Source organism: Dendrobates tinctorius, unplaced genomic scaffold (genome assembly GCF_039654945.1).
Source record: "Dendrobates tinctorius isolate UK_male_01 unplaced genomic scaffold, ASM3965494v1 ptg000145l, whole genome shotgun sequence".
Taxonomy (NCBI): Eukaryota; Metazoa; Chordata; class Amphibia; order Anura; family Dendrobatidae; genus Dendrobates; species Dendrobates tinctorius.
In genome coordinates this window covers 18839410-18862967 of record NW_027361812.1, presented here as the reverse complement: position 1 = coordinate 18862967, position 23558 = coordinate 18839410, and the positions used below count along the sequence as shown (strand labels likewise).

The window sequence follows — 23558 nt, the reverse complement described above, 5'->3', positions numbered from 1 at the left end:
TCTAGTCCGGATAAAGGGGCGGGCAGCTTTTCCTGAGATTTGGTCTTTCTGTTATAAAATTCAGCTCCAATAACTCAGTGAAAACAATAGAAAGAAATGCATTCCCTGACTAATATACAAGGTGGGCCATGTATATGGATACACCCAAATAAAATGGGAATGGTTGGTGGTATCAACTTCCTGTTTGTGCACATTAGTATATGGGAGGAGGGAAACTTTTCAAGATGGGTGGTGACCATGGCGGCCATTTTGAAGTCGGACATTTTGGATCCAACTTTATAAATGGCCCACCCAGGTATATCCACCCTCTATGTATGTGTATATATCCCTCACATATTTGTGAACATTTATTATATCTTTTCATGGGGCAACCCTGAAGATCTGAGGCTTTGACACAATGTAAAGTAGTCAGTGTACAGCTTGTATAACAGTGTAAATTTGGCGTGTTCTCTACACAACTCAGACATACAGCCATTAATGCCTAAACCATTGGCAACAAAAATGAGTGCATGCCTGGTTACTTTTGACACCTCTGCAGAGGTGAGAAGTAAACTATGAAACCAAAATTCCTCCATTCTTGAAAAGAGAGATGCTTTTGTTGCAACAAGAAGTAAATGGAAAAGTTGCTTGTTTTTAGAAACACTGTGTAATTTTAAGAATTTAAAGGGAATTTGTCAGTAGGATCAACCTTTCCAAGTGTCAATATGGACAAGCAGTTCATATAAATTTGAATAAAATGATACCTTTATATCTGCGATCCGATGGGATCTTATTCCAGAAAAATCCACGTTTTTCTTATATGGAGATGCCCAGAGGACTGTAGGCAGCATAACGTGGAGGGGCAGAGCACCAAATAGCAAGCAGCAGCAGCAGTGAGACCACCAGTAGACAGGCAGGAGCTCAGGACCCAACGGTAACAAAATACTCAGGCAAAGAGGAGCACACGACCTGGACTTAAATAAATAGGACAGACAGGAAGTTCCATGGCAGGGCGAGATACAAGACTCCATCTTGGATAAGGGCAAACAGGCACAAAGGAAAGTCAGGAATCCTTACACACATCTGCAGGTTCTTCTCAGCTTCCATGTCACAGGCAGTCAGTGTTGCAATGCAGCAGAGCTGTGAGAGTTGCAGCAAAGGTGTTTGTAAGAAGCAAAGTTCAGTTCTGCTGTTCTATGTTAGTTACATGTCTCACACTGGCAATGCCTCATTTTATTAAAAATAATCTCTGGAGGCAGATTCTCAGGGAGATCAGTGTCCGGCCCATAGTCCTGCAACAGCTCATTTACATATAGGAAAATATGGATGTTGTCTTGAATAAGACATCAGACAGCCGATATTAAGGTATATTTTTATTCAGCTTCCTAAGACCTACATGCCTATATAGACTTAGGAGGATTGATTCTACTAAAAAAAATTCCCTTTAAAAAGATGAGACCACTTTTTATCAGTGAGTTACCCCAATCGGCAACAGGACTGCACAATTATTATATCTTTTTTATGGTTGGGTCAAGGGAAGCATTATTCTGACATGAGTTCTGACATGAGGGGGCACTCTTCTGGTAAGCTTATTTTGTTGGTCCCCCTACACAGCACTATTGTTTATCAAGGACAGTTCCTTGTTGATGGACTGTTAAAAGGAGATACAGGCTACCCCCTTTAGTCTCTTTCCTCAAATGGCACTTTTAATTGCAGTACTTTATCTATTAATATAGTGGAGAAGCATATCATCTGTAATCTAGCTGAAAGAGACTCTTCTTTTTGAAGTTATTATTTTTGGGGCAACTAGATGATCGGTCCTACTGTTCAGTTATTGGCCTTCGTAAGATTATAGAAGCAAACATCATACTGTAGCCATCTCAGTCTAGCAACATGATGCTCTATATCTGATCAATATACTCCCACCAAATGCACATACCCTACTTCATTACTTCAATATGACTTTTCAGCTATTGAATGATAACATTGATCTTGTCTGTTTCAAACTCCTTTATGAACAATAAAATATCTATGAATCTAGACGTTTCACCAGGGACCAGGAGTTGAAGCTTGTGAGCGTTATTATTTTTAGCAGACATAGGTTCTGCCTCCTGTAGGTAATTTTGTATGATCGTTATATAGCCATTCTTCACGTGTTTATTGGAAGAGAAATAATTTATCTAGGGATCTCCATTCTGCTCATTGAACCTTAGAAGACTATATTTCGCTTTTATAGGTCTTGAAGCTTATAGTTTCAGACATACATGTAATATATTTAACGTAAAGAAATCCTTGTGCATTGCTTATGATCACCTACAAGTTCAAGCTGCCCTGCAGTCCGAGGGTACGACAGTGTCAACCCGTACTATCCGTCAGCGTCTGAATGAAAAGGGACTGTATGGTAGGAGACCCAGGAAGACCCCACTTCTTACCCCGAGACATAAAAAAGCCAGGCTGGAGTTTGCCAAAACTTACCTCAGAGGTCATGGGTCTTCCATCAGGACAATGACCCAAAACACACTTCAAAAAGCACTAGAAAATGGTTTGAGAGAAAGCACTGGAGACTTCTAAGGTGGCCAGCAATGAGTCCAGACCTGAATCCCATAGAACACTTGTGGAGAGATCTAAAAATGGCAGTTTGGAGAAGGCACCCTTCAAATATCAGGGACCTGGAGCAGTTTGCCAAAGAAGAATGGTTTAAAATTCCAGCAGAGCATTGTAAGAAACTCATTGATGGTGACCGGAAGCGGTTGGTCGCAGTTATTTTGGCTAAAGGTTGTGCAACCAAGTATTAGGCTTAGGGTGCCAATACTTTTGTCTGGCCCATTTTTGGAGTTTTGTGTGAAATGATCAATGTTTTGCTTTTTGCTTCATTCTCTTTTGTGTTTTTTCATTTAAGACAAATTAAATGAAGATAATAATACCAAAGAATTTGTGTTTGCAATCATTTTCAGGAAGAAACTGAGTATTATCTGACAGAATTGCAGGGGTGTCAATACTTTTGGCCACAACTGTATTATTCTCCAGCTGAGCCATATCATTTCTGGTTATACCTGCTATTCCACCTGTAATTCCTAAAAGGGAAGTTTTACTGGCCAAACTAAAATTAGTTACACATTCATGTAGGGAGCTTAGCCCCTTTAAAAATCACATTTGTGACACACATTTTACTTATTTTGTTTTAAGTAAAAATAGCTTTATTACATACTAACTGAAGAGCCCGGCATTGCCCGGGCATAGTAATTAACTGTGGTTAGTTATAACAAATCATAATGATTATCTCCTCCATCCCATAGTCCAGTGCCCATATACCCATTACACATCCTCCATCCCACAGTCTCGTGCCCATATACCCATCATACCTATCCTCCATCCCATAGGCCCGTGCCCATATACCTATCATACATATCCTCCATCCCATAGTCCCGTGCCCATATACCCCATCATACATATCCTCCATCCCTTAGTCCCATGCCCATATACCCATCATACGCATCCTCCATCCCATAGTTCAGTGCCCATATACCCTTCACACATCCTCCATCCCATAGTTCAGTGCCCATATACCCTTCACACATCCTCCATCCCAAAGTCCAGTGCCCATATACCCATCACATATCCTCCATCCCATAGTCCCGTGCCCATATACCCATCATACATATCCTCCATCCCATAGTCCAGTGCCCATATACCCAACACACATCCTCCATCCCATAGTGCCGAGCTGGGTGGCTGGAGATGTACTGTTTTGTAACCTGGCAGTGTGGCTGTGTGTGGCCGCTGATGATGCAATTTTCTATGCCGGTAACAATAGAGCACGGCAGTAATAGAGGAGGGGGATTCATTTGTCATGTTCTCTCTGCTCCTTTCTGGGGGGAAGACAATGGCTGGGAGCTTATGTATCCAGGGATGCTAGAATTCTCTCACCTGGTCAGTGTCTGCTGAGGTGTTGTGGAGTGGGAAAACTGTTGCTCATAGCAACCAATCACAGCTCAGCTTTCATCTTTTAAACAGCTCTGGTGAAATGAAAGATGCTTAGTGATTGGTTGCTATGGGCAACACAGGCAAGTGTAACCTGTTGTGATCAAGAAGATGTGCCTATGAAATATATATATTAGATATTTATTTTATATATATGGAGTGGGCGTGGCTTGATACACACATACATACATACACCCGTTTTACATATAGATGTAAATGAGGGGGTTTCAGTGCACCTTGGCTAAGTGCTTGGTTCACCATTCCACTGACTTATTTAACATCCTCCACCTCCACCCCCAATTATGATTGATAGCCTACCTGTTTTGAGTCCTCAGCCTTGCATGTAGTGACTCAGGAGCTGAGAGCTCACACAATATCACTAGAGGGGTCCGGCTACTGCACATTTTGCCACCCCTCACATTGTGTGAAAGCCCTGTTCATACTGTCATTGAAAGTGTCAAAGGCTCAAATGATGTCAATGTGTATGTGGGTGTCTGATCCCCCTGTCTAGTCTACAGGGAATGCTGCACACAGGACATGCAGGACCACACAGCAGTGGGCGGCCACTGCTTAGTGGAGAGGGAGATGAGAGTGCAATCTGAAACCGTGTGCGCTTGGCTCCTGCAAGGTCAGAACAAGCACTCATCTCCCTCTGCACTGCTGTGTGCGATCCTGCCGCTGTATGCAGGACAGGGGAATCAGTTGGCGCACGCACACTCTGACGTTATGTGAGTTTTTGGCTTCTGCGTTGACGGCATGTGCTGAGTTGTCACACCAGTCATATTGATGCTACTTTCAGGATTATAATATGGGATGGCAAAATGTACAGTAACCGGACCCCTGCAGTTTTCATTCCAGGTACACTCTAACAGGTCAGTGTTACATTGATTTGGTGTTGGAACCAGTGATACAGTTATGTGTCCAAAGTGTCCCAGGAGCCGTTTTTCAACATTAAAATGCCAGGGCGCATGTTACTGGTGCTACTGTGAGCAGCCTGCATTGCAGAAAAGTGCTACCTTGCCCTGCAGCGTCTCCGGACTGGTTTCCTGTTTGGGTCCTCATCTTCTGGCAATTGCAATGAGAGCTGCCAGCAGAGAATCTTGATTACTTGTGTGCCCAAGTGCATTCGGAGTGGTAGATCAGTCCTCAAACAACCATAAATTACTTGCCAAAAGAGATAAGTGCAAGTATTTCTGCGCACTGGTGTTCATACTCAATACTGAATAAATCGAGATGTTCAAAGATGTTGTTTCCATTTTTTCATTATTTGCATATCATTAACATGCCTATCCATTTTGTGATTTCCATAACTTCACAACTTTTCCTTCTTGGTGCTGCACTTTTAATGTTGAGGAGTGCATAAGCAGAGATAATATTTATCTTCTCTGGATAAGCATATATCAGCATGGGTTTAAGAGGAATTGCTCCTGTCAAACCAAACTAATCAGTTTTTATGAAGAGGTAAGCTATAGACTGGACCAAGGTGAGTCATTGGATGTGGTATACGAACCTTAAATTTTCCAAAGTATTTGATACTGTGCAAGAGGTTGGTACACAAAATGAGAATGCTGGGTCTGGGGGAAAATGTGTGTAAATGGGTAAGCAACTGACCAGTGGGGTACCACAGGGGCCGGTGTTGGGACCTAATTTCTTCAACATATTTGTTAACAATCTAGTAGAAGGTTTACACAGTAAAATATCGATATTTGCAGATGATACAAAACTATATAAAGCACTTAATACAAAAGAAGATAGTATTCTGCTACAGATGGATCTGGCTAAGTTGGGAACTTGGGCCGAAAGGTGGCAGATGCAGTTTAAAAATGATAAATGTAAGGTTATACACATGGGAAGAAGGAATCAATATCACCATTACACACTGAGCGGGAAACCACTGGGTAAATCTGACATGGAGAAGGACTTGGGGATCCTAGTTAATGATAAACTTACCTGGAGCAGCCAGTGCCAGGCAGCGGCTGCCAAGGCAAACAGGATCATGGGGTGCATTAAACGAGGTCTGAATACACATGATGAGAGCATTATACTGCCTCTGTACAAATCCCCGGCTAGACCGCACATGGAATACTGTGTACAGTTTTGGGCACCGGTGCTCAGGAAGGATATAATGGAACTAGAGCGGGTACAAAGGAGGGCAACAAAATTAATAAAGGGGATGGGGGAACTACAATACCCAGAGAGATTATCAAAATTTAGGATTATTTAGTCTAGAAAAAAGACGACTGATCTAATAACCATGTATAAGTATATAAGGGGACAATACAAATATCTCTCCGAGGATCTTTTTATACCAAGGAAGGTGACGGTCACAAGAGGACATTCTCTGTGTCTGGAGGAGAGAAGGTTTTCCACCAACATAGAAGAGGATTCTTTACTGTTAGGGCAGTGAGAATCTGAAATTCCTTGCCTGAGGAGGTGATGGCGAACTCAGTCGAGAGGTTCAAGAGAGGCCTGGATGTCTTCCTGGAGCGTAACAATATTGTATCTTACAGTTATTAGGTTCTTTAGAAGGACGTAGATCTGGGGATTTATTCTGACGGAATATAGGCTGAACTGGAAGGACAAATGTCTTTTTTCGGCCTTACTATGTTACTGTGTTACTAACTGTATGATATCACCTCTCTCTATCCTCACATATCCCACCGTATCCTCCTGCCTAAGCCAGTTTCACCTTTATTTGAGGATATTACAGACAGGAAAATAATTGATGAAATACTTTGGGAAAGTTAAATAGAAACCAGTACCTACCGTTGTCCTGCAGATGTCACTATTGCTGTCTTTACATGGTTATAGAAAAAAATAGGCAATTCTGAATTCTAAAATAATATTTACCAAGGTTTAGTGCCCGTCTGCTGCACCGTGCCCTGTATCTAGGACCCCACAAAGTGCCATGTCTAATGAACTATAAGAACAATACAAAACATATATTGATATCAGAAAGAAACTGCAGAGACATCTAGAGAACATACAGTATATTTGAAAAATCTAATTCTGCCCTAATATAATGATTATTGCCATATGTCTTCGTACTTATACTGTGTTTTCGCAGTCTGCAGCAACATGAGTGGTCTAATAATGAAGGTGGAGCCCTTATTAACCACTACATGCGTAATACAGATCAGCCAGGTTAATACAATCGATGTGAGTGTGGTTTATATTTTTCATTATTTATTTGCTTACTTCGCACTTAAACTTTAGTGTATCTGACCCTAGCAGCCATATGACCTCGGTCACAGCCTTAATATCTGAATGGTCAGTCTGGCCTGGTTTACCGTAATTCCTGTTAAAGTTTTGAACAATTTGCATCAGTCCTTTTTTTATTTGATGACTGCGGGCTGATTATAATTAGGTGTTCTTATCATTCGCATTGGACTATTAATCACGTGGTCTTTTCATGGTTAATGAATGTGAAATGCTCATACACACAGGACTTGTTCATGCTTGAGTTAACAATTGAAGCCAAGTTCTTAACCACTCCTTACTATGGTATTGGCTGTGGATCTGAGCTCTCTCCACCCTCCTGCCGGCTTCTAGAGGGGGACCTCCTTGATCGTAACCCTATCCTGTCCTGTCACCTGCTAAATACCTCTAGACCTAGTAGACCCTCATGCCATACGTGATCCAGCATTGTATTGTGTCCTTTAGTATCTGTCCTCTGGATATTAGTGCATTGTGTCCGTACTGTCACCATGGTTAACCCTTCAGCACAGCTCTGGTCACTACTGCGGTAGGTGCACAAGCCTTCTTGAGACTTTTTGCAGTGATGTACAGGTTACTTTTGTTCTCGGTTCTGGAAGGCGATCTAGAATGAGGATGTGGGATCAGGGATTTTAAAGGATAGCAAAGTAAAGAGGGTGTGAGATGTAGTTTGCTTGGTGGGTAATGAATAGGAGAGAATGTCTTCTTAGGGAGTGAGTGGCTTCTTAAGGAGTGGCTTCTTAGGGAGTGAATGGCTTCTGAGGGAGTGAATGGCTTCTTTGGGAGTGAATGGCTTCTTTAGGGAGTGAATGGCTCCTTGGGGCTTCTTGTGTTGTTGTGCCAAGTGCCCCCTGTACTGTAGTTACTTTCCAAGATGATTGCAAATTGTGATAAGAACAGATGGCTTCTTTTGCCTCCCTGTGGTCCAAACAGGTAGACCTGAGACAAGATGAAGACTGTGACCTTCCATAAACTACCTAACTGGACAGCTTATATCCTGGCAATAGAGGGGTTGATTTCTGCCATTTCTTGTAGCTCTCTGTGATGTATCGGTGATATTTTTAGTGCACATTCAAAGCCTGAGATGATATTTAGGATGTTTCGGAAGAAAATAGGGTTAAGGAATGCGCGTCATTGGCATGTCAGATGTGCCATACAGCAGCAGAGGTGTTAATGAGGCTGTGGTCTGAACTTGATTATGAGGTTGGAGGGGGCACAGGGAGTGCACAGATCCCTGGCAGTGAAGGGGTGGATCCTGCTCTTGGGATACACTTTGCTTGTGACAGAACAGGCGGCTGCTCTCTGCACAGGGTGTGGGATGCAGGAATCCATTCATGAAGGGTAAGGAGGATACATTGTACCCTAAACTACCATTCTGCTCAGGAATGGCACCATGAGGTTCCTCTCTGTGTGCACCCTGTCCCTTCCCTCTATCCCTCCATCTGTTCACTACGCCTCTCTCTTCTCACCTTCTGCTGCCCTTTTCTGTCTCTGCCTCCACTTTTTCTTCCATCTCGTCTCTCTCTATTCTGAATTCTAGATTTTAGTTTCTGGCTCGCCTCAATGAATTCTCCTCTATGTACCGCAATGCTGGTAACTTTATCCTGGGCTGCACAGTCCACTTGTCATGTCCTCCTGTACATGTTCATATCGTTTGCATCCACAGCATCCACATCCCATAGTAAATGAATATGTAATTGTATGTTACCGTATCCTGCTATAATCCTGCTATCATCGCTTGACCTGTGTATAGGGCTGTGGGTAAGCTCATCACTGCAGTCAGCTCTGTATGGGGATCATTTCTACTGCATCTAGTGGCAGAAAATATTTACAAAGTATTCCAATATCTATACAGCACTTCACTGTCATGTGACCACTACATTAATAATTGTAAGAATGTAATTAATAATTGTTACTTGGTAATATCTCCTGAGTTTACAGTGCCTGCACTGCTTTTCACACGTATGTGGCCTCTAGAGGGCAACGTAATCTTGAATGAAGACTTGCATTTACAGCACTATAAGAAACGCTGTTATATAGATAGCATATCTTATGAAAGTGCTGAAAGAAATATTCTAGCTTCTAATCCTGATCAGCAATCAAAATGCAAATTGTGTCATATAAAGCTTGCCTTTTTTATTATTATTATTATTTATTTATATAGCATCATTGATTCCATGGTGCTGTACATGAGAAGGGGTTACATACAAATTACAGATATCACTTACAGTAAACAAACTAACAATGACAGACTGATACAGAGGGGAGAGGACCCTGCCCTTTTGGGCTTACATGCTACAGGATGGTGGGGAAGGAGACAGTAGGTTGATGGGTTGCAGCAGTTCCGGTGTTGGTTGAGGTGATATCTCCGGTAGTCCGGTAGTGGTGAGGAGGTAGCGAGGTAATTGCAGGCTGTAAGCTTTCTTGAAGAGGTGGGTTTTCAGGTTCCGTCTGAATGATCCGAATGTGGTTGATATTCGGACATGTTGGGGCAAAGAATTCCAGAGGATGGAGGATATTCGGGAGAAGTCTTGAAGACGGTTAGGTGAGGAGCGAATAAGTGTGGAGGAGAGAAGAAGGTCTTGGGAGGACCGGAGAATACGTGAGGGAAGGTATCGGGATATTAGTTCAGAGACAAATGGGGGAGACAGGTAATAGATGGCCTTGTAGGTCAGTATTAGTAATTTGAATTGGATACGCTGAGGGAATGGGAGCCAGTGAAGAGATTTGCAGAGGGGAGAAGCAGAGGAGTAGCGAGGAGAGATATGAATTTGTCGGGCAGCAGAGTTACGGATTGACTGGAGAGGTGCGAGGGTGTTAGCAGGGAGGCCACAGAAAAGGATGTTGCTGTAGTCGAGGAGGGAGATGATGAGGGATTGCACAAGCATTTTAGTAGAATGAGGGTTGAGGAAAGGACAGATTCTGGAAATATTTTTGAGCTGGAGGCGACAGGAGGTAGAAAGACCTTGGATGTTCGGTTTGAAGGACAGGACAGAGTAAAAGGTTACTCCGAGGCAGCGGACTTCCGGTATGGGAGAAAGTGTGATGTCGCTAATTGTGATAGATAGGTCAGGTAAGGAAGATCTGTGAGATGGAGGAAAGATGATGAGTTCAGATTTGTCCACATTGAGCTTGAGGAAGCGAGAGGAGAAGGAGGATATGGCTGATGGACTCTCCGGGATTCTGGACAGCAGAGAGGTGACGTCTGGGCCAGAGAGGTAGATATGAGTGTCATCAGCATAAAGGTGGTACTGGAATCTGTGGGACTTCATGAGTTGCCCTAGGCCAAGTGTATAGATTTAGAAGAGTAGGGGTTCTAGAACAGAGCCTTGGGGGACTCCAACAGAGAGAGGGTGGAATGAAGAGGTAGTGTGGGAGTGAGAAATGCTGAATGTGCGGTTGTAAAGGTATGAGGAGATCCAGGATAGGGCAAGGTCTTTGATGCCAAAGGAGGAGAGGAACTGTACTAGGAGGCAGTGGTCAACTGTGTCGAAAGCAGAGGACAGGTCTAGAAGCAGGAGTATAGAGTATTGTCTGTTTGCTTTGGCTGTAATTAGGTCATTAGTAATTTTGGTCAGGGTTGTCTCAGTGGAGTGATGGGGGCGGAACCAGATTGTAGATTGTCAAAGAGCAAGCTAGATGAGAGGTGGGAGGAAAGTTCAGCGTGGACGTGCAGCTCCAGGAGTTTGGAAGCGAATGGCAGCATTGGGCGATAGCTGGACATAGCGGTTGGGTCGAGGGTTGGCTTTATAAGGATAGGTGTGATTATGACATGTTTGAAAGCAGAAGGGAAGGTACTGGAAGATAGTGATAGGTTGAAGAGGTGGGTTAGGGATGGGATAAGTGTGTTGGTGAGGTTGGGGAGGAGGTGGGATAGGATGGGGTCGAGTGCACAGGTTGTGAGGTGTGATTTGGAGAGGAGACAAGTAAGCTCCCCTTCAGTGATGTTGGAGAGGGAGGTTATGTGCTTTGGGCATTGGTCTGATATACAAAGTGGTTGTAGTGGTTGAACAATGAAGACTTGCCTTGTTTGGTTGATCTTATTTTTGAAGTGTGTGGCAAAGTCCTCAGCAGAGATGAGGAAGGTTGGAAGGGGCAATGGTGGGAGGAGGAGGGAGTTAAAAGTTTTGAATAACTGTTTGGGGTTGTAAGATAGGGAAGATACGAGGGTTGTGAACTAGTCCTGTTTAGCAGAGGTGAGAGCAGATTTGAAAGCGAGTGTTGCCTGTTTGAATGCAGTGAAGTCGTCTTACGAATTTGTTTTCTTCCAACGCCGCTCTGCAATCCTGGACACTTGCCGGAGCTTTTTAGTGGTGCTATTGTGCCAGGGTTGTCTGTTGGTACATCGCATTCTGCCATGAACGAGAGGGGTGACCATGTCAATAGTTGATGCGAGAGAGGCATTGTAGAAAGCAGTGGCACTGTCTGTGTCGTGGAGTGAGGATATGGATGCCAGTGGTAGAATAGAGTCAGAGAGCGTGTGGGTGTCTAGATGTGCAAGGTTTCTGCGGGGTGCGCATGTTGCTGGACATGGGTGACAGGAGAGGAGGACAGGGATGAGAAAGTGAGTAGATGGTGGTCGGATAGAGGGAGAGGGGAGGTGGTGAAGTTAGAAAGAGAGTAGAAGCAGGTGAAGACCAGGTCTAATGTATGTCTGTCTGTGTGGGTGGCTGAGGAGGACTACTGAGTAAGTCCAAAGGATGATGTAAGGGACAGGAGTTTGGAGGCTGCTGACTGAAGGGTATCAGTGGGGATGTTGAAGTCACCCAATATGATAGTGGGAATGTCAGTTGAAAGAAAGTGAAGAAGCCAAGTAGAGAATTGGTCAAATTGGTCAATGAAGGCAGTGGTCAGGCCTGGAGGTCGGTATATGACGGCCACTTGGAGGTTGGAGGGAGAGTAGATGAGGACAGAGTGGACTTCAAAATAGGGGAGGATTAGGGAGGGAAGAGATGGGATTGGGTTAAAGGTGCAGTTGGAAGAAAGGAGAAGACCCACTCTTCCACCGTGTCTGTTGCCAGGGCGAGGAGTGTGGGTGAAGTGGAGGCCGCCGTAACATAGCGCAGCAGGGGAGGCGGTGTCAGAGGGTGTTAGCCAGGTTTCTGTGAGGCCGAGGAAGGCTAGATTGCGAGAGAGAAAGAGGTCATGAATCACATGAAGCTTATTGCAGATGGAGCGGGCATTCCAAAGTGCTCCAGAGAGAGGGCACAGGGGGGTAGGTGTCAATGGCATGGGTTTTACGTTGGAAAGATTGCGGTATTTCTTATTAGATAGGGAGCGGCAGGAAGGGGTAGTAATGGGGGATATGAGCTGAGTGGGTCCAGGATTGGGAGATATGTCGCCAGCAGTGAGGAGAAGCAGAGAAAGGGAGAACAGATGGGAGAAGGAGAGTGGGCGGCTTGTGTTATGTTTCATTAGGACAGATTTGAGGTTGAGGAGCAGGTCAGCAGAGGTCAGGTGGGGAGGAAAGAGGGAAGGGGAGATGATTATTTGGTAAGGGTACCGTTACACCTAGCGACTCACCAGCGATCCCGACCAGCGATATGACGCGGTCAGGATCGCTGGTGCATCGCTAGGTGGTCGCTAGTGAGCTGTCACACAGGCAGATCTCACCAGCGACATCGCTGGGGACGGGGATCGCTACTTACCTGTCAGACGCGGCGATCCTGCGTCCTCCCGCCCGGCTCCACGTGTCGCTCGTCGGCACAGCAGGAAGCGCCGCAGGAAGTGACCGACGAGGAATGGTCCAGGAGCTTCTCGCGCGATCAGCGATAACCAGCGGGGGAGCCGGTCGGAGGTAAGTATCACATGCAGCGATATCGCTAGCAATATCGCTGCAACGTCACAAAATCGGTGACTTTACAGCGATATTGCTAGCGATATCGCAGTGTGTAATGGGGGCTTTAGAGGGTGCTGGGGTTTGGGGATAGCGAAGGAGAGTGAGGTTTAATGGAGCAAACACTGTGAGGGTATATGTAAACATGGTGAAGGAGTAAGAGGGTTAATAGAAAAGCTAGATCCAAGTAATAAGAAGTGCTTACGCAGCAGATATACCCAAAAGAGACAAGTACATAATGTGGGGTCCTGACTCCTGCCTTGACTAAAGGTACTGTCACACTTAGCGATGTACCAGCGATTTGACGCGGTCAGGATCGCTGGTACATCGCTAAGTGATCGCTAGAGAGCTGCCACACAGGCAGATCTCACTAGCGACATCGCAGGGGTCAGGGGTCGCTACTTACCTGTCACACTAGGCGATCCTGACGTCCTCCGCCCGCGTCCACGCTCGTCTCTCCACAGGAAGCGCAGCAGGAAGCTGACGACGAGAAACGGTCCAGGAAGTTCTCGCGCAATCAGCGATAATCAGCAGGGGAGCGGGTCGGAGGTAAGTATCAGACATAGCGATGTCGCTAGCAATATCGCTATAACGTCACAAAACCTGTGACGTTATAGCGATATTGCTAGCGATATCGCTTAGTGTGACAGGCCCTTAACTGTCTTTGAAATAACTGCAGCTTCAAGATACTTTTGCTGCAGTGATATTTATGCTGCAGAAATATGCATGCCAGACTCCACGCGTGTGCACCCCTTTAGGCCTCATTCAGATGTCCGTGATGCAGATACTTGTTGTATCCATCTTTTCCGTGGCTAGAACATTATAATCTATGCTGCTTTTCACATGTCTGTGATTTTTCATAGATTGTGTGTCCGTGCAAGACTCATGGAGACATGTCTGTTTTTTTTCTGGCAGCAAAGATGAAAAGGGCCAATACAAGTCTATGGGTCCATGAATGGCATCCGTGTGTGCCATGCATGTGTGTAACACTACCCTTTAACGATAGGAAAAGATTTGTAATTTGTTTATTTTTTTTTAAACACTGATCACACTGATGGTAAAAATGGATCCTTATTCCAAGCACTGATGACACACTGATCCAAAACACTGATGACACAGGTACCATATTTTCACGTACACATTTAAACATGGATGTGTGAGTGAGTGCTTATCGGGGGTATTATTAATCTTGCTGATTGTGTACAAGGAATTTGTACCATAAATTATGTTCTGCATTTGACTACACCCTAAAGACACATTTTTCCCATAGACTTTTCTATAGGACACGAAAAACATTTGTGAAATAAAAAGCCACAAAAGGATCTAAAAACACATAAAGTTCATAGCATTTTTATGGCATTTTTTTATTGTGCAGATTTGGAGTCAGGTTCTTTACCAAAATGCATGTAAAACCACCTACAAAGCATTCTACATTGCAATCGGAAATTAATGCTGTAAAATTGCAACAATTTGTGCCGTAAATGTGAAAACAATTCTATAAGTGACAGGTTCCTCAGGCCGGTGTTACATGGCGACATTGGCCACGACACTTGTTGATCGACCAAGGTTTGCTCGATTCCACTGCTACATCACAGAGTAATATAAGTGAATGGGTTTCGCTTTGTGACCCTGAAGCTCCTGCGATGAGCAAGTCTCAAAAAATCAGATGAGGTTGAACTGAGCGAATCTTAGTCATTTGACAGATATTGTGGCCAAGGCTGCCATGTTGCTCTAACCTTATTGAAGTGGTAACCATGAGGAGTCTGGAAGCTAATGGTAGACACACACAGATTACCCAATTGTGGGGCTACTCCGAATGTTGATCCATACAATTGACTGTGAATCCATGAGAGAAATCTGAGGCTTGGCCTCAGATTCCTACTGCCAATTTCACTGTAAATACATGTCAGATTATTTTCTGTTTTGAAAAACTCTGCGTGAACTTATCCCAGTAATTATAAGGATCACTGATTTAGAAAACGACCTTTTCCATATTCAAAGCTCAGTCATCTGTATCACAGACTCTTGCTCTACAGTAGAGTTTAGTCTCATGTTTTCCGAAAGGCCACAATCACACTGCCAGTATTTGGTCAGTATTTTACCTCAGTATTTGAAAGCGTAAACCAGGAGTGGAACAAGTATAATAGAAACATGTCGCCACTTCTGTATTTATCACCCACTCTTGGTTTTGGCCTACAAATACTGAGGTAAAATACTGATCAAATACTAGAGAGGATTCTTGGTGCTGGTGGCGGTAGTGGGCAGTCGCATGACCTCAAGTATGTGATATGCATGATCCCTTGAATGTCCCTTGTTATACTTTGGGTGGTTTGAGAAAACCAATTACATAATAAATGTAAGGAAATGTCCACACATTCAGTATTTGGTCAGTATTTTACCTCAGTATTTGTAAGCCAAACCCAGGAATAAAAGTATATTAGAAACATGTCACCACTTCTGCATGTATTACCCACTCCTGGTTTTGACTTACACTTACTGAGGTAAAAAAAAAACTCACTAAATACTGAATGTGTGAATGTAGCCTTAGATGTAGAAAAAAAGACAAACAAAAATAATTTAATAGCTCAATGCTCACGTCTGCTGTCCCCCTTGATAAAGAAACAACTGATCTATATAATACAATGCATCATCTGCATCACATGGCCACAAGGATGCCAAAAAAGAAAGAAAATTTCTTTTAAGGACTCTTTCTACATTTTTGATGTTATTTCACTTTTATGTATCAGTTGAAATTGTTTTTGAAATACTGATATTGACATATGGGAGGCAGCACTGGACTAAGAAGTTTGCAATCCTGCAACCTGTTAGTAGCGAATAGGCAATCACTGGTCCTGATGGCCCCCTGGGCACAAGAGCTTGCACTTGGGTTCCCTAAGTTAGTGCCCAAATATATTGAAAGGCAGCCTCTCAAGATAAAGCTATATTACTTAGTTTATTTAATTAAAGCTGTTACTTGAGCATTGTATGAGTACTGTATGTTTAGACACTATAATGCACACCGTAAGCGAGGGCGTCAATGTAATTTACTGCAACAACCAAACTAAGTCCAAACCAGAACTTTTCTATTTGGATTCACTGACAGTTTAAAGTGAAGCGTGAGATATTGGGTCACTTTTAGGGCTTAATAAAACAGTGTCATATTTCTGGAGCTTTTTTTTTCCACGTTTGGAGGTTTTAAGAGTAAAGTTTCTCCTCAGAAAGAATGACAAGTCGGACTAGGGAGATTTATAGGCCATGCAAAGCCCTCTAAGTATTGGAATATGTAAATAGCCTCTTCAGATGAGAACTCCTGTGACACCTAAAAATCAATATTAACCCTATGAAGGTCCTTGCCATGTGACTTATAGGCTTGTAGGTTTGGGCATTTGAATATTCAAGTAGCCTCTTTAGAGAGAAAGAGGATAGTGCCTTCTATTGGAAGAAGAAACTTTAAAAGTCAATATTGATCCATTAAATGACCTTGCCACATAACATAGGAGAAGAAGTCAAACCAAAAACTTCATTTGCAGACACGTTTCAGGGTGTTTGGCCCTGATCAGTCCAAAACAAGAAAACTGTTTAGGCTGGATAAGAGACCTCTGACAGGGTGTCTAAGGAGTACAGATTCTACTTGTGGAATGGTCCCCTGGGAATTTAAATATGCAAGTAACCTCTTCAGAGAGTTTTTTGGTTTGGCTTCTTTTGCTAAGTCATGTGGCAAGGACCTTTAAAAGGAATCTGTCATCAGTTTTTTTCTACCCCATCTGAAATAGCTTAATTTAGGCATAGAGACCCTGATTCCAGGAATGTATCACTCTGATGCCGCATGCAGTCATTTTGATAAAATCACTGTTTTATCTGCTGTTGATCTACCGGCTCTCCAAATGCCACTGATTAGCAGTTTTCTGTCTGTGCACACCGAAAGCTGCCAATCAGTGGTGGAGTCGGGTTTATACACGGCTCATGAATATGGATGACTACATTGCAGCAGGTTTTCTAGTCCTCTAGTAATAATCTCCTGCTGATAAAACAGTGATTTTTTTTAATCAAATTACAGCAAACACCCAGTTAGAGCTATATCACTGGAATCAGGTTATATCTGTAAGGCGTCAGATTTCTGACTCTCCACAGCAGGAATCCAGAGCCGTACATCCAGCGGTCTCCATTTCCCTCCGACCGCTCAGAGTTCTGCTCAGCAATCTCGGCATCCTGCTCAGACCCGCTCTGTGAGTCTGGATGTTGCTGCCACCTCTGGTGCAGCAAAGGTAGCGCAACCTGCTTTGCAGGGAACCGCTCCAAAGGCTAAGTCCTCTCGCCGTGCTACTGGGCATGACCGCAAGATGACCTTTCAGTGGAGAGCAGGGGTCACATTCTCAGGTCCTGCGTCGGCTCTGATTGGTCCTTCCCAAAGTACTGGAAGGTCCCGGAAGCGCATGGCTATAAAAAGCCCGCATGGCGGCTTGGCCTTGCGCTAGCGTAGACTTATTATGCTATGTGTGAATGGTGATGGATGCATGTGTCTGGTGACTGACTTATTTGAAATCCCTACCCTCGGATATTACGAATGGTGACAGAGTGTTGATTTAGTCAGCACCAGGTAGTAGCTAGCTATTCTCCACTGAGCTACCATACCATACACTAGCGTCCGTCAGTGACCCGTTCTCCGGCACTGACGTTAAGCGGCCTCAGTTTACGCCGCGCTGCAGTCAGCAGCATCTGTTGGCGTTCGCGGCTGCGACGCAACACGCCGGCAGCCTGTGAGGTTAACAGGTCCAGCGCTTATGCCTTATTTCCTCTAGGGCGTCTCTGTGCCTGTAACAGAGCCGCGCCTAGCACCTCCGGTGACGCTAACCCGAGTGTAGTGCTCCGCCTCCTAGCTAGTCTGCCATTGTCCAGCAGCGGTCTTGTCACCTACCGCACGGTGGACCCCGGGCGGCGAAAGCACCTCCTATTATTTATATTTGGTGCGTTCCGCCGTCCATAACATTATCTCTCTGCTTATTGTGCAGTTCTTAGATTAGGTTGCTACTTTCAATAGTGAGCACTAACATTCCAGTCCTCTTTCTCTCTGAAGAAGCTTTTTGCATATTTAAAGTTTGGAAAAACGCCAATAATTGCGTCAAGGTTTATTTATAGCATTTTTAATATGTTTTTAGTTTTTTTTTTATTTTCTACAAGTGATGTTACAACTGGGACGGCACTGATCTCTGCACACCATGCATTCCTCTTACAGTGCACAATGACAATGCGCTCTCTTGCTGGTTCCTTACTTCTGCTCAGAGGCAGCGACTGAGGGCACTGTCACTATACATATTGCACAGTGATAAGAATCTACTGAGCATACGTCTTTATTGACAACCAGCGCATACTCAGTAGAGCAAGGACTAGCCTAGCACCTGAAATGGAGGTCACTGATGATGCTTCATTTCAGGTAGGGGGCAGAGGCTGCAGCAGTGACCCACTGACTTGTTTGAGTATCCCAGCATGCACTGGGATTCTCAAATGAAGAGTCGTCAAACAGGAAGTAGTAAATAAAAAACAGTTTGATAAAGTAGTGAAGATACAGTAGGGAATTTTTTATCGATGTATATTAGAAAAGAGATTAGATTATGATATTAGTTCCGGACCACCCATTTAACAAGAAAATGGTCGGGTATTATAGTTCAGCCCCATTAATGTGAATGGGTCTGTGCTGCAGTACCAAAAACAGTACCAGGTTTTGCAGTACCAAAAACAGGGATCAGGGTGGTGCTATTGCAAGTAGGGGGCCCTGACCGGGGGGTGGTCCGCTTCTTGCCGCAGACAGACACGAGACAGAGACAGAATTTGTCTTCAACAGGTCCGTTTTTATTGGCCGTCCTCCTGACGACCACAGCAATACACCACAGCAACGTCACACTTCTCCGTGCACAGGCCCGAGTACATTCACTTTCCTTTCCTGTAGTCGTGGTGTCCCTCGTGGCTCTTTTCGCTGTGGCTGCCCTAGGCCTATCTACCACAGCACTTCAGCAGTCTGAGTACGTCGTCCGTTTGGTACCCCCAGGCTGTCTCTGTCTGCGGCTTCTGTCGTTTGGGCCACCCCCCATGACCGTCTCAACTGTCAGTCCCCTCCGGAGCTTTTTTCCTGTCTTTTCCCCCTTAGCAGATCTTCCTGTCTCCAGTGCTCCCCTTGCTGACTGAACTTTCCAGAACCTTCTCTCAACCTTTTATCCTCCCCGTTCTGGTAACCCCGCCCACCATGACTTGACAGTTTCTTTAGCCAATGGATGATGTTTAGTCCTATCCTCACACTCTCCACTGCCCTCTAATGGTCAAACTACATCATTACACTCTTCCTCTTTATCTCCAGCTGTTTCCCATCTTTCACTATATCAGTCCACCTACAATACCCTACACCTTTGCCCTCCTACTACAGACAGGTCCATACGTCAGTCCACCTTCCCTACACTATCTCAGGAGAATAAAAGTGCACATTATTTTGCAATTGTAAGATGGTGAAGCACAAGAAGAATCAGAAGGGGGTTACCTCCTCTGCTCCGTGTCCGGAACCATATAGCTTAGCAGCAGGGTTGCCGGGGGAAGACTTTTGGACCTGGACCGACTGCATCATGGGCCTGTCAGTAGCAGTGGGGAAGGTGAAAGGGTGCTGGACAGGAAGCAGTGCAGGCTGAGGGCATGAAAGCAGAGTGCGCGCAAGTCAGAGCAGCATGTGCAGCAAAAAGAGCAGGTCGCAGCCGCGCGCACGGGAGGAGAAAGAACTCCCGGTCAGAGGGATAAGACAGGAGGACGTGACATATATACTACTATCTGTGAGTACGTGGACGCAGAGTCCTCATTGACTAGAGGAATACGTCCTCCTGACCGTGTAGAAACCCGAGCACGCAGCCCCAGTGCCCACGATGACAGGTCAGAGCCCCTGATTCCGGCAGAGAGACTTAACAAAAGACTGAGCTTCTTTCCAGTGGAGAGACTGTTAGTTTGAAAGCAGAGACTAAGAGCAGGGGAGACACAGTTAGTCCCAGTGTCCCCCATGCCTTCATCTTTAACCCCTGAGGCCCCAGTTACCCTCTAACAGAGACTACAGAGACTACAAGTGCTGCTGTTGATGGTGCCTACATTGGAGAAGACGACCCATCAAGCAAGATTTCTTCAGACTGATAAGTTGCAAGAATACCCGTTAATTACCGTTGTTCTGCTTGACTGTTTTGATAACTTTGTCTAGTTTACATGAACCGTTAAATCACTATTACCTTGTCAGTTTAATCCCCACTGTCTTCTCCCTGCGAGGAGATTCTGACCCCTGTAAATAAACCCCTTTAACTTTTGGTCTGTCTCTGTTCCGTGGTGATATACTCAGCACCTGCACGTTATTACACAATCTCATACAATATGTTTCATTTATCCCTTTATTGCTTTGTCTCTTTTTTTTCTATATATATATATTAGTATAATGCTGCCATATAAAGGCTGTCTCGTATGTATGCAACTATTTTGGCTGATTCCCACAAGTGATAGAAGAGGCGTTTTGGCAGAAAAGGCTTATAAGTGGTTAATTGAATGTTATAAATATATTATGATGCAGCAGTATGCTTCATTACTCATTCATTGCTAGGAGAACCTTTCCTTGTAACGCAAGAAGCAAAAAATAACCCATTTCTTAATATACTTTAAGAAAGGTGAAACAGTCAAGGTGCAATGGTGAAACCTTAGGCATGTTGCAAGAAGAAATAAAGGTTGTTGAGGTTGCCACAGAGAGAGAGAGAGAATCACCATAGATTTCACAGAAAATGTGAAAATACAGTGCAGCGTTAATGTTTTATTTTCCTTTTTATGAGAAATGGAAAAACTCTACAGAATGTGGGAGCCATGCTTTATTATGGGATAAGACAAATGAACAGCGGGATGAGGTTGGCGGGAGGTGCTGGGGCTGTGATCCTGAGTATTGCAGTCATAATTGTGCTGCACTGACATAAAAGTGTGTTTGATGAATAGCGAGCTGGCATGGCAGGTAGCAGAAGGAGTTGCGCTCTATACCAGGCTCCTCTGTCCATTTTCTGTAACCGTGTCAATGTCACAAAATACAGAGCTGAGATTTAGAAGGATTTGCTTCCTTGACACATAGGAAGCAGGAGAGCCTGTATATAATGGAGGCCCGAAGAGGAAAAATGTAGTCATCTTAAAACATACATGGGAAATTGTTCTCTGGTTCTTTCCCAGTTATGTGAGGTCCTGCCCTGGAGACTTTCATAACACTTAGAAGAAAAAAAATAATTTGACTTGTGGATAACTGTACAGATGTGTAACCTGACACGCCTGGCTCCAGGTCAAAATGTGTAACAGGCTCTCCACCCTCGATGGTGTCTTCTTTTGTTCTATGAAGTCTTTATGCCCCCTGTAGCACTAAAGGCTTGGTGCAACTGCTACCTCTACACCAGCTTTGTATCTGGTCGAATCTCCAGAAATTAAAATTTGCCAAATCTCTTGAATTTATCAGGGAAATTAGATGCGTGTCGAAGTCATTCGTTGCCAACTGAATGTTCCTTTTTATGGTCTTGGGTCTCTTTAGAGATGGCGGGACAGCAGGGCTATGGTGGTGGCGGGACTGGTGAGCTGTGAGGTGATTATTATTAAAAAATTTTTGTTGCCAGCCTGCTATGGTTAAGAAAAATGGTAGCCAACTGGCTGCTATTTTGCTGAATTTGTGTGGTACAAATTGCAGAAGAGAACACAAATTTTTGTAAAATTGTAGGAGAATTTAACTCAGATTGAAAATACTTGCCCATCTCTATTCTGACTTTTTAGTACTGTATTAAAGCATTATTACAAATCCAATATACAGTTCCTAATCCAAATTACTGACGAATCACCAGACATGGGTGAAAATGGCTATCATTATACATAACGTATGTTTCATTATGACGTGAGATTTAGCTGTCACCACACACTGTAGGTTTGTCGTAATTTTTTACAACCCCCTCATAGAATGTCAATTTTTTTGTTTTAATCGTCAAGTAAAAATTTGAGATTCACTAATGAGGGAACAATCCGTTACCCCTTATGTGGAGTCATGCAATGCTGAGAACTAACAAGTTCTCCTCGTCTACTACCACGAGGCATGACACTCAGATGACATTGTCACCACCTGCCTAGTCAGCTGTATACATATAGAGATGTCACAAGATTTAGTACATGAAGTATTAGATTGGACGGTAATGTCAGGGTTTTATTTTTCAGGCCAGAAGAACCTCCAACATCACTGCAGCGTGGGAGGTCGTCTAGCAAAAAAAATTGAATTATAAGCTTTTTTTTAGAATTGTTCTATAATCTGACTTCTGCTTATCCACTTACCTTTCTGTAATCAGTAATTTTCTCTGTCTTTCTTAATCAAAAATACCAAATTCGTTTTGAAAATCTGACGGACCCTATAATTAGTCAATGGGATTCATCAGGATTAGATGGTATGGGTCTGATCATTTAGTTTAAATGGAATCTGTCAGCAGGTTTTTTCTATGTAATATGAGGACAGCATGAGGTAGGGGTTCAAACACAGATTTCAACGATGTATGACATGTCAGGCTGTGTGCTGTTGTTTACTTACAGTGAAGGTTTTATCAGCTGTTGAATTATCATTGTCAGGGCTACAGCAGGGCATGCATGCTAGTCTGGCTCCGCCCCCTCCTGATAAGCAGCTCACTGTCAATAGATTATGTACATAGAGAGCCTGGTGAGGGCGGGGTTAGCTTTCTCAGCTCTGCTACATTACTAAATCTTAGAACACTGATTGTGTCAGAAAAACTGCACCCAGTAAACTAAGTGATACATTATTGGATTCAGGATCTCTTTGTCTACATCATGCTGCTCTCAGATTAGGTAGCAAAAACCTACTGACACATTCCCTCTAATTAGTATATGAGCCAGGAACTTATGAACACCTGACCTGATTTCTGTTTTTGCCTTTTTTGTACAGTTCATGTGACATTTTCATCAGTATATATTCCAGAAAAAGACTAACTAAGAACCATAGAGTTTAAAGTTTCGAAACGCGTATTAACTCATGTGTCTTATAGATCTTTTTATGGGATATCTACTGATGACATTTTTTTTAACAATTTTGGAATAAACATTCATTTTATCTACTCCCCTGTCTTGGATCCCTACTGTCTGGAATGTGCTGTAACTTGTATTATTTAATAAGAAGGATCATTATCATTTGTATTACAGTGTAAGATTTTTTAGTATGTATTATAGATACAGAAAATATTTACTTTCTTTAACTTTTAACAGCAAAAATAACAAGTGAAAGAAAAAGTAATTAGTGCTGGACCAGATGGGTATTATTTTATATTAATTGCAGGGAAGCTCCATTGTTTCAGCTATTTTAGGGCAGCTTTTATATTTATAGACAAGTAACAACATTTCTGTTCTCTTGACTTTCTGCTGGTGAGAAATACAACAATACTGTTTATTCTAGAGATGTATTAAAGTATAACAGGTGTTACATGGTGTTGATACACTAACAGCAAACATTGCATTTACTTTGGAGTCA

At 43.5% G+C, this 23558-nt stretch overlaps 1 protein-coding gene across 3 annotated transcripts in view; it reads left to right on the top strand.

Annotated features, from left to right (window-relative positions):
• ZNF385A (zinc finger protein 385A) overlaps positions 1-23558 on the top strand; it is a 260612-nt gene that overhangs the window by 165858 nt on the left and 71196 nt on the right. Inside the window, exon 1 of one of the 3 annotated variants that reach the window (XM_073546275.1) lies at positions 7536-7705. The exons of 1 other annotated variant lie outside the window; for it this stretch is intronic. The gene's annotated coding sequence lies outside the window, so the exon portion shown is untranslated. Of the gene's footprint in view, positions 1-7535; positions 7706-8411; positions 8518-23558 lie in introns of those variants that run through there. One more of the 3 variants, XM_073546274.1, reaches the window with a different exon arrangement.